A 10,711-nucleotide genomic window follows, 5' to 3' on the forward strand; every position below is an offset into this window, starting at 1 on the left:
AGTTTGCTTAGAAATGCTTTCTTACAAAGTTATAAACCAATATTGAAAAGAAATATCAGATAAGTAACAACGGATTTTTTCACAAAAATAAAAATTATCTACGCAATGATTTAGTGACGCATTTCAAAATGTTGTCCTTGCACATCGATACAAGCTAGACATCGACGTAGTACAGAATTTGTTACGGTACGACATTCCTGAAAATTTTGTTGCATCTCAGTAACTGAATTAGTAATTCGTTGCTTTAAATCTATCTGGTACTCTCCTGTTGGGAAATCTACGTCGATACTCTCGTACGGCAGCTCGTGCATTTCCGTCACAGAATCCGTACACGAAATGAATATCGGTGTATTCCTCATTTGAAAACACTTTTGGCATTCTGATAGTAATTGCTAGTTGACACGACGATTGAAATCTAACGGCTACTGTTGTGAAAGTAACAATCATACCGAATCGTTTCAACATAGTGAACATGAATACATGTGAACATCTTCGACCTTCCAAATTCTACACTATGTTCCGTTGTTACTTATCTGATATTTCTTTTCAATATTGGTTTACAACTTTGTAAGAAAGCATTTCTAAGCAAACTCGATATAAGAATTTTTTCTTATTTCCACTAGTAGAATATGCTCCCGCAGTTTGTCGGTTAAAACCCGGGACACCCTGTATATATATATATATATATATATATATATATATATAGAGAGAGAGAGAGAGAGAGAAATAAATGGACTTAGTCCCGATCTTTCGTTAATTACAGCAGAATGTATTGATGCTATCAAATAATTTCAGGAAAAGATTCCTAAAGATGACAGGAAACGCGAGTGCAAACGTGTTCCACTTTACAAGTGGAAACGGCCGAACCGGTCAGCCTGCTTAAACTAAAAATGCCGCAAATACTCCTTCTCGAGTTTAATAAATCGAATTTGATTAGATTAGTCTTGACAAAGTTATATAAATTACTCGCGATACTAATTCCGTCTGAATCACGTAACAGGCAAGAGCGCTGGCTTTGCATTCGACAGATTTTTCTAACGAGCGATAAGAAAACTGAATGAATCTCTACGGATTAACGTGTACGTTATTTACGTAATCGAGCGCGCATTCGTCAGAAATTTGCATGAAACTGCCACGACTCGACGACAAAAAACATATTTAGCGACCGCGAGTTATACAGGCTCCTGCGTATTGGCACAAGTGTTTCTCGCCAAATCTGGCACGCGGCGACATAATGCGCGTATGGACTAAATTACCGCCTTCCTGAATTTTATAAAGTTCCCTCGCCCGCAGCCCGTTTCGCGCTGCCACAAACTCCCACGACGACGTCCTACAACGTCCAAAAACATAGCTCGATGTTCCGGAAACTCCCGCGACGAATTTCGGAGTCCGGCAAGATCTGCAAGTTCCAGGAGCTCTCACGGTAGTCTCCGGGCTTACTTGTCCAGTAAAACACTTCGATATCTCAGAAACTTCTGACGAATTTCAAGTTCTCTCGGTGCAAAACATTCTTTGATGTCCTAGGGGCTTCCTTCGTTGAATTCATTGAATTTCAAGCTACCTCGGTGTCTTCTCCGAAAAAAATAATTTTCCGACTTTTTCTCGAGACTTCTTCGACGAATTTCAGTGCTGCGACATCCGACAAAACAACTCACATAATCAGATATCGATACAACCAATTTCAAGATTTCTCGGTGTCTGAAAAAAGTTCGACATCTCAGACACACTTACTAAGAATAATTGGAGTAATTCGATGATGAGAAAATATGCATCAAAAACACTCACGACAAATTTTAGTGAATCTTAGTTTTTCGAAGTATGAAATACACGATGAAGAATAAATATCGTAACAAAAAAATGTGTTGCTCACTACATAGCAAGTTTCCAGTTGTGCAACCGTACAATTATTATAATTATTATAATTGCTGTCATGATTCATAACTCTTCAATGTAAAAGATGTATGTTTAGATTATCATTCTCTCTATCATCCCTTACTTTTCACGTCGTTGTCCACGTGTTTCTCGTTTTGTCGTATCCTCCTCCACTTTTGCCATGTCTTTTGAATAGATATATGTCCCGGAAATGGATCGCTGCTCCAGTTTTCTCTAAAGTCGTGCCTTTCTCTTTCTGAAAATATTTTGCACGCACCGTTATAGCACGTGAATCATATGCACGTGGTGTTTCTCCAACAGGTCCACGTGCTCTTGATACGCGGCTCCATCGCCAAGGAATTCTCGATCCGTGATCCAGCGTGATTCCAGATTGAGATTCGGAAGCGACACGTTATTTCTATCGCGGATTTGTTCACCAGTCGAGGCATCGATCATTTGTTTTCACGAACGTCATGGTAAAACCCATCTTCTTACACACTTTTTTCGCATCTACCATACAACGTATGCAACGTATACAAAAACTGCATCTGCATGGCATGCATTATGTGCGCGACATTTGCGTTTTACATTTAATCGTCCGGTATCGTGATTCGGCTCGATTTTGGCCGGTCGAGTGTATAGCGACTGTCGCATTCGAACTTAGACGAATCGCTGATACTGAGTTAAATTATCAAGACTGAGAGTCGTAAGATCACGTTTGATGTTAACGCGACTCTCGTCTAATTCTCCGTGTCAGTGATAACACCGCGGTGATAACGTCGCGTTGTGATCCGTGTTGAACGAATCCGAGTTCTGATTAAAGAAAACTGGAACACCTTTAACGAACGATCGATCACGTTTCATGCTAAATAGTCGATCATTCATCACACAATTAATATCGAAAACGATTGGTTGGTACAGATCGTCAGCGCGAAAGGTATAATTATGAAACATGACGATGTAAATGCGACCAAGTACTAGCCGAGCTTCCGGCAATCCAATTCCGAAGCTTAATTTATCCAGCATTAAAACGGTAACCGCGCTTGAAGAATCGAATACGCTTAAGCGAAGAATGCCCGTCCAATACCGGCTTCGTTCTCCTCAATTTAAAATCGCGCTCGTGACCGAGTGCGTGCCGAGAATTAGCGTTAACCGTCACCGTTTGTCTCCCAGAGTTCAATCTAATTCACGTTATTCCATTTATTCAGGTTTAGCCACGTCGTTCGATTTGTTTCCCTTTACCTCGTTCGTTCAACGATTCAGGAACCGCGCTTTTCTCGACCGGCCAATCCGCCAAAAGAGTTCACCATTAAGGGGGGAGCCTGCTTTAGAACGCTGAAAATAAGGTATATTTTACTAATTGTTTTTGGAGAAACTATACAGCGGATCATTATAAAACTTTGATGCATTTATTAGTACATGTTTAAAGATAAAAAAATTATTTCTTGATTTGAATATATCGCTTGTAGAGGTCGTCCTGGAGAAATCTTAGTGCAGCCGCGTCGCCGGCATTGCAAATTGCTGAGAATTCTCCTGCCTCCAAATTTCGTCTAAACTAAAAAATTGAAACACGTTCTCGTTATTTATGAATTCCTATCGTCGATGAACCAAAGAGAGAAGAAAAAAGTTGAAAAGTGCCAAAATGGTGGAGCTTAGAACACAAAAGTACGATTTTTAGACAAAGTTGTTGAACTTTTTCATGCAAAAGTAATTGTTTAACTTAATGTTTTTATGAATATTAAAGGTTCATCGACGATGGGAATTCATAAATAACGAGAAAATATTTCAATTTTTCAGTTTGGATGAAATTTGGAGGCAGGAGAATGCTCACCAATCTACAATGCCGGCTGCACCAAGATGCCTCCAGGACGACCTCTACAGGCGATATATTCAAATAAAAAAATTATTTTTTTATCTTTAAACATGTACTAATAAATGCATCAAAGTTTTATAATGATCCGCTGTATAGTTTCTCCAAAAACAATTCGTAAAATATACCTTATTTTCAGCGTTCTAAAGCAGGTTCCCCCCTTAAGGGGATGCTGGAGTTGGTAGTGAACTATTTTTTCACTATAGCGATGGTAATTGCAGTTTCGAAAATTCTCTTTATTGCTTGTGCAGAATAAAAAATCCTTTTCCACAAATGAAGTATAGATAGAAAGAAAGTCCGCTCTACAGGACTTTATATTCAAAATGGAACAAAGTTAGAAAAGACAAATGCAAGTTTTTAACTTTTTGCCATTTTGAGTATAAAGTCCTGTAGAGCGGACTTTCTTTCTATCTATACTTCATTTGTGGAAAAGGATTTTTTATTCTGCACAAGCAATAAAGAGAATTTTCGAAACTGCAATTACCATCGCTATAGTGAAAAAATAGTTCACTACCAACTCCAGCATCCCCTTAAGGGGGGAGCCTGCTTTAGAACGCTGAAAATAAGGTATATTTTACGAATTGTTTTTGGAGAAACTACACAGCGGATCATTATAAAACTTTGATGTATTTATTAGTACATGTTTAAAGATAAAAAAAATTATTTCTTGATTTGAATATATCGCTTGTAGAGGTCGTCCTGGAGAAATCTTAGTGCAGCCGCGTCGCCGGCATTGCAAATTGCTGAGCGTTCTCCTGCCTCCAAATTTCGTCTAAACTGAAAAATTGAAACACGTTCTCGTTATTTATGAATTCCCATCGTCGATGAACCAAAGAGAGAAGAAAAAAGTTGAAAAGTGCCAAAATGGTGGAGCTTAGAACACAAAAGTACGATTTTTAGGCAAAGTTTTTGAACTTTTTCATGCAAAAGTAATTGTTTAACTTAATGTTTTTATGAATATTAAAGGTTCATCGACGATGGGAATTCATAAATAACGAGAAAATATTTCAATTTTTCAGTTTGGATGAAATTTGGAGGCAGCAGAATGCTCACCAATTTGCAATGCCGGCTGCACCAAGATGCCTCCAGGACGACCTCTACAGGCGATATATTCAAATCAAAAAATAATTTTTTTTATCTTTAAACATGTACTAATAAATGCATCAAAGTTTTATGCATTTATTAGTACATGTTTGAAGATAAAAAAAATTATTTTTGATTTGAATATATCGCTTGTAGAGGTCGTCCTGGAGAAGTCTCAGTGCAGCCGCGTCGCCGGCATTGCAAATTGCTGAGCGTTCTCCTGCCTCCAAATTTCGTCTAAACTGAAAAATTGAAATACGTTCTCGTTATTTATGAATTCCCATCGTCGATGAACCAAAGAGAGAAGAAAAAAGTTGAAAAGTGCCAAAATGGTGGAGCTTAGAACACAAAAGTACGATTTTTAGGCAAAGTTTTTGAACTTTTTCATGCAAAAGTAATTGTTTAACTTAATGTTTTTATGAATATTAAAGGTTCATCGACGATGGGAATTCATAAATAACGAGAAAATATTTCAATTTTTCAGTTTGGATGAAATTTGGAGGCAGGAGAATGCTCACCAATTTGCAATGCCGGCTGCACCAAGATGCCTCCAGGACGACCTCTACAGGCGATATATTCAAATCAAAAAATAATTTTTTTTATCTTTAAACATGTACTAATAAATGCATCAAAGTTTTATAATGATCCGCTGTATAGTTTCTCCAAAAAAATTCGTAAAATTATACCTTATTTTCAACGTTCTAAAGCAGGCTCCCCCCTTAAATGCAGCACGGTGTGGATGGAGCACGGTACCGGATGTCGAGGATCTCTCGCGCTCTAAGATCGCAATAAATTCCACGATTGCGATACATTCCGTTTGATCGGCCCGTTATTTGATTTTTTTCTCTTTACTCGTCCGTCGATGTCGATCACGCTTGCGGATGTTATCGCGCTTACCGGAACCGGTAAGTGGGTCACTGTCATGCGGCGATGGCGTCCGGTCGGTGGATCGCGGATCGACGACCGTGCGTTCTTTCGCTCGTCTGTTCATTTGTCCGTTCCTGATCACGACGACGACGACGAGCGGACGCACGGGAACGTCGAAAGTAGTCGACGACACGGCGAGCTCGAAGGAACTGGCCGCGCCGTCGATTCCTGTCGGCTCGGCTCGGTGCTCCTTCCTTTCCTCCTCCTGCTGTCGCTGCCGATCCGCGATTATTGCCGACGTCATCGTATGCGATCATCGTCGACATCGCCACCGCCGTCGCTGCCGCTGCCTCGCGCGTATGACGTCATTCGCGAGCGCCGGATGCTGTCATCGCGTGCGCGATCACGGCGAGACGAGATCTCGTCGCGCGCGAGTCATCCCGAGGGATCTCGGCGAGATCCCTCTGCTCCTTTCCTCTCCTGCTTCGTTTACCAAATTTTTTTCCATTTTCTTCGTTCCCTTGAGGTTTAGATTTTCACACATTTTATAGGTACATGTAAAATAAGTGCTGAGAATTTTTCTGGGATACCTGAAATATGATATCATTTATTAGAGATATACAAATTAGATTTAGCATGTTATTGAAAGAGATGGCCCATGCTTTTAAAAGAATTTTGAGAAACTTGTATTTGATACGATTTCTCATTATAATTGTCAGTTCAGTAATGACTATTATCTGATTTTTACGCACGTTCTGTATAAAACCGGAAAAGGCTGATATTCGTTGGACGCGCGATTCGCGATTCAGCAGAGCCAGAGAATTTTCTGACGCTGAGTCATCATATCCTCCTGTCATACATAGAACGAGGAGAAAGAGGAACAGATGCACCGCGACCTCCTCAAGGTAAACCCGCGTGCCATTTTCGGGCATGAGCTGGCAAATGTTATTTTAATTTGCATCATATGATTAATACAGTCAATTAATGACGCCACATTGCTTGTCGAACACGATCGATCACTTCCATTGTTGGAAAATCTGAAACTAGCTTGATTAAAAGTTAATTACATAATAATATTAATTTTCGCATTAATGATATGCTTAACTTAAATAATATCTCGATGGAAGAACTTTTTTGCTTTGCTCGTCTTTCCTTTCGCTTTTGTAAGTTTTGTAAGTGAAAGCATTAATGACAAAGTTATTTAATTAAAAGTTGAATTTTGATTATTTGAAGTATCTTTTTTTCTTTTAAAGATAGATTAAATTCGTTTACCTATTTCATTTATTCATCGATCGGAACAGTGAAATAGTTCGAAGGCTGGAGATTTTAGATTGAATTTTAGACTTTAAATTGGATTTTGTTCATTCAAATTCCGAGGGTTGCATTCGCGTGAAACACGTGCCGTTGCGTCAATGCCCCGCTGTTGAACGGGGACTTCAACGAATGAATGAACGGCCAACTTGCATTCTGCATGCCGGAATAACTACGAGTGAGGCCTCAACGATGCCAGCAGGTTCGTAATTTACAAAGCGGTTAGACAACTGCAATCTGCGGCCTCATATTGAAAGAGACATCACGTCATCTTAAAGAATTATTTAAATCATTGATTCTCCATACAGATATCTTAAATTTATCTGCGCTCTGTCAGTTAATCCAATTTTATATAATTAATTTTTTAATATCGTTCTCCGAATTCTTAAGGTGGACCTCGTATTTCAATGGAAATGTTGAGCAGATGCATCAATGTTTGTTGCATAAAGTCTCAACCGTTTATCTATAAGACGTTATAATTATTCTCTAATTATAGAGGATTCCATGATCGAGTCATTAGGGCTCAAATGGGTTTACTACCGTCACTGAGCATACTGGCTCGTTACCAGCCTGTCAGGCCAAATCGACGTCACGGCGAGCGAAGGTATTCCGGACGTCGCCGTCGCGGGCCCGTCAGTTAACCTGGCCCAGAAACCGAGCCGGAACTGCCGGTGGAATCAATGACCTTGACGCACGAGCTCCGCTCATGGTCACCGGCCTCGTGAAGAAAGTTTCAGCATCGAGAGCTTTCAGCGGTGATGACGATGACAATGACGACCACGGCGATGATGTCGAAGTTAAATTCTAATCTCGATATTTAACAACGATCCTTATTTTGCTCGTAAATCCTTTAAAAAACAAATATCTTGGAGAATTAAATTAAAAAAAAAACAGAAAATCAAATTATATATTATATTACTCGAGGAGACTAAATTTTATTTTGATATTACAAGAACAATTTTTATTCGAACGTAACGTGGATTGGACTTTATTTGAACACGTGATGAGCATTCTGTGATTTAATGTGACGTCGATTCTGAATTTTATTTTACAGAGACACGAAAGACAATTTATTGGAAGCATTACTTATGCGTGTATTTTAAATACGAAGTTTTGACTCACTCGGTATTTCAGAAACAAATATGTGCTCAGTGCTTCTTTAGGTGATAGTGACGTTAGGAGATCCTGAGATTCTGCGTCGATGTTTGCATTCGCAATTAACAATGGTATTTCTTACCGACTTCGTTTATCGGAGCCAAAGAGCGATTTTAGCTACCGCTTGGACATTCGTGTTAGCTGAAAGTTTTGAAATTACATGAGAAAATTAAATGAACAACGGCATTACAAAAGCGGAGAATTATTTTACAGATATATTATTTCATTAGCGAAACAATTATGTTTCTTATTGCGATATTTCCCATGCAGCACGAAAACATTTCAGAAATATTTCAGAAGTATCTGACAGATGAAAGCATCTCATAAACATTGCAAAATGTTTCTGCAACAGTTATGAGACAACTCCGGAATAGCAAAATGTCCGCGACACTTGCATTCAAAACCTTATAGAAAGGTTGCTGAAAGGTATAGATCAATCTGCAACCTTTCTGAAATATTGCCGAAAGATTATTAAAATAGCTGAAATCTTTTTGATACATTACTAAAGGTTAATTGAAATAATTTTGAAACTTTCCTATGATGTTGCACACAAATTACAAAGCTCTTATTAAAATTAATTGAAAATACTTCAGAAATTATATTTAAATTTATTATACGAGTATTCAGAAGATTGCAAATACTAAAAAGTTATAATAAAAATTATATATAAAATGTATTTATTATTTTTATTGTACGTTTTTATTTAATATTTGCAATCTAATTAATATAATAAATATGATTTCTGAAATATGCTTAATGAAAAAATACATAATATATATAAGATGTATATAGATATGCATATATATCTATATATATAAGATATATAGATATACATATACATAGCTAAACCAAGTATCCACCAAGTTTCCCTTTAAAAAGCGTGAATTGTTGGCACATTGACAAAGAGCCATTCTTATATTATATATTTTCCTTTTTCTTCCTCCAAATAGTTGATTAAAAGGAAAGAATTATATAGATATATAATTCTCTGTTCAACCAACACTTCTATTTGAAAGAAAAAAAGGATACGTGAAGATAATGCATTTTTCTGTCAACTGGTTAGCTTCACTAAAGATCGAATACTTGGTCTAGGTATATATATATATATATAATTTTACTTTTTACAATATTCACATTTTTTCAAATTTATTGCATGTGGTAGGTTTTAGAAACATTTCTGTTGCAACATTTCATATGACATATTGCGGAATCCTTTGAGAAATGTTGCATATGAAATGTGAAATCTTGAAATGATTTTAAAACCTTCCTGAAAGCTTTCTGTATTAATCGGTGCTGTATGGGTTATATCTTGATATCTATTATAAAAGTAAAGATTGCTTCTCATCACATCGCAACTATTTTAAACAAGACTCCGTATGGAGTTATTAAACAAATAAATTAAACAAATTCGCTTCATGCGACTTCATGAAAATAAAATTCAATCACTGCGATTGCAAAAGAAAAATATTTAGCTCGTGTCAAGGCGTGAAACAAAGCGAAACGAAACTCGAGAAATCAGAGAATCAGAGAAAGATTAATTGCGCAAACTACTCCTCTACTTTTCTCGATTCTGTTGAAGCAAGATTTGGTTTCTTGAAATAAAATTCGATTTGTTTCACATTGTGTGCACATAGTTGCACGATTCAAGTTAAAACGAGATTCGCTTCCCGGGCGAAATAAAGTCGTCTAGGTAAGATCTGCCTCTCCGCGTGCGACGCGAAGCGAAATCACGGAATCGGAATTGTGCGTTCGATTGACGCGCCGTGTCCGGCATGCGTGACGGGTACGTGTGCTCTCCTGCCGTAAAAGAATGCGAATTTCCATCGGTGGCTCTACTCGCCGTGAGATCGCACTTAGAGATCCAGGCCAGTCCCACCTTCTCTTTGAAATCCACCGTGCAGCAACGTCCCGCTCTGTAATTTCTCTCTTTGGCAACGGTCTGGGTATGTTCCGTGCGAACCCGAATTCCAGAACCTTTCTAACATCGTCGCCGTTGAACAGACATCAGTTACCTGCGAAAGATGTCCGATTAATTGCCAGTGAATATCGAATTGAATATAATTCCCTTTCTTGAATCATTCGAAGATTACTTATTAAAGATTGCCTGCCCATATGAAATTCTTGTATAAAATCAAAGCTACAAAACCAGTCTGTATAAAATTCCTGGAATTGTTAAAAATAAATCTACAATTATAATTATTCTATGAAAAATATTAATAATTTTCTTCAATTAATCTTTTTCCCTATTTGGAATTTCTTCTGTAACAAATTAACGTCCCAGGCAGCACACATTGGTTTCAAAACCGTTTCATAACCATTTTATTGAAACGTTTATTTAGGAGAAAAATGTCCAACGAAAAAACGTTTCTTTTTCGGCAAAAAAACGTTTCAGAAACCATCAGAAAAATATTTATCAATTCTATATATCAGTGCCTCAAAGATAGACAGAGTTAGGTCACATTTTTGTAAACAACTAGATTTTTATATTTTATGAATTACTCTCTAAATTTCGTGTAGCGGAATCTCACTCTTTTGAAATATCACTTCAAGTAA

The sequence above is a fragment of the Ooceraea biroi genome, chromosome 10 (assembly GCF_003672135.1).
Source record: "Ooceraea biroi isolate clonal line C1 chromosome 10, Obir_v5.4, whole genome shotgun sequence".
Lineage (NCBI taxonomy): Eukaryota > Metazoa > Arthropoda > Insecta > Hymenoptera > Formicidae > Ooceraea > Ooceraea biroi.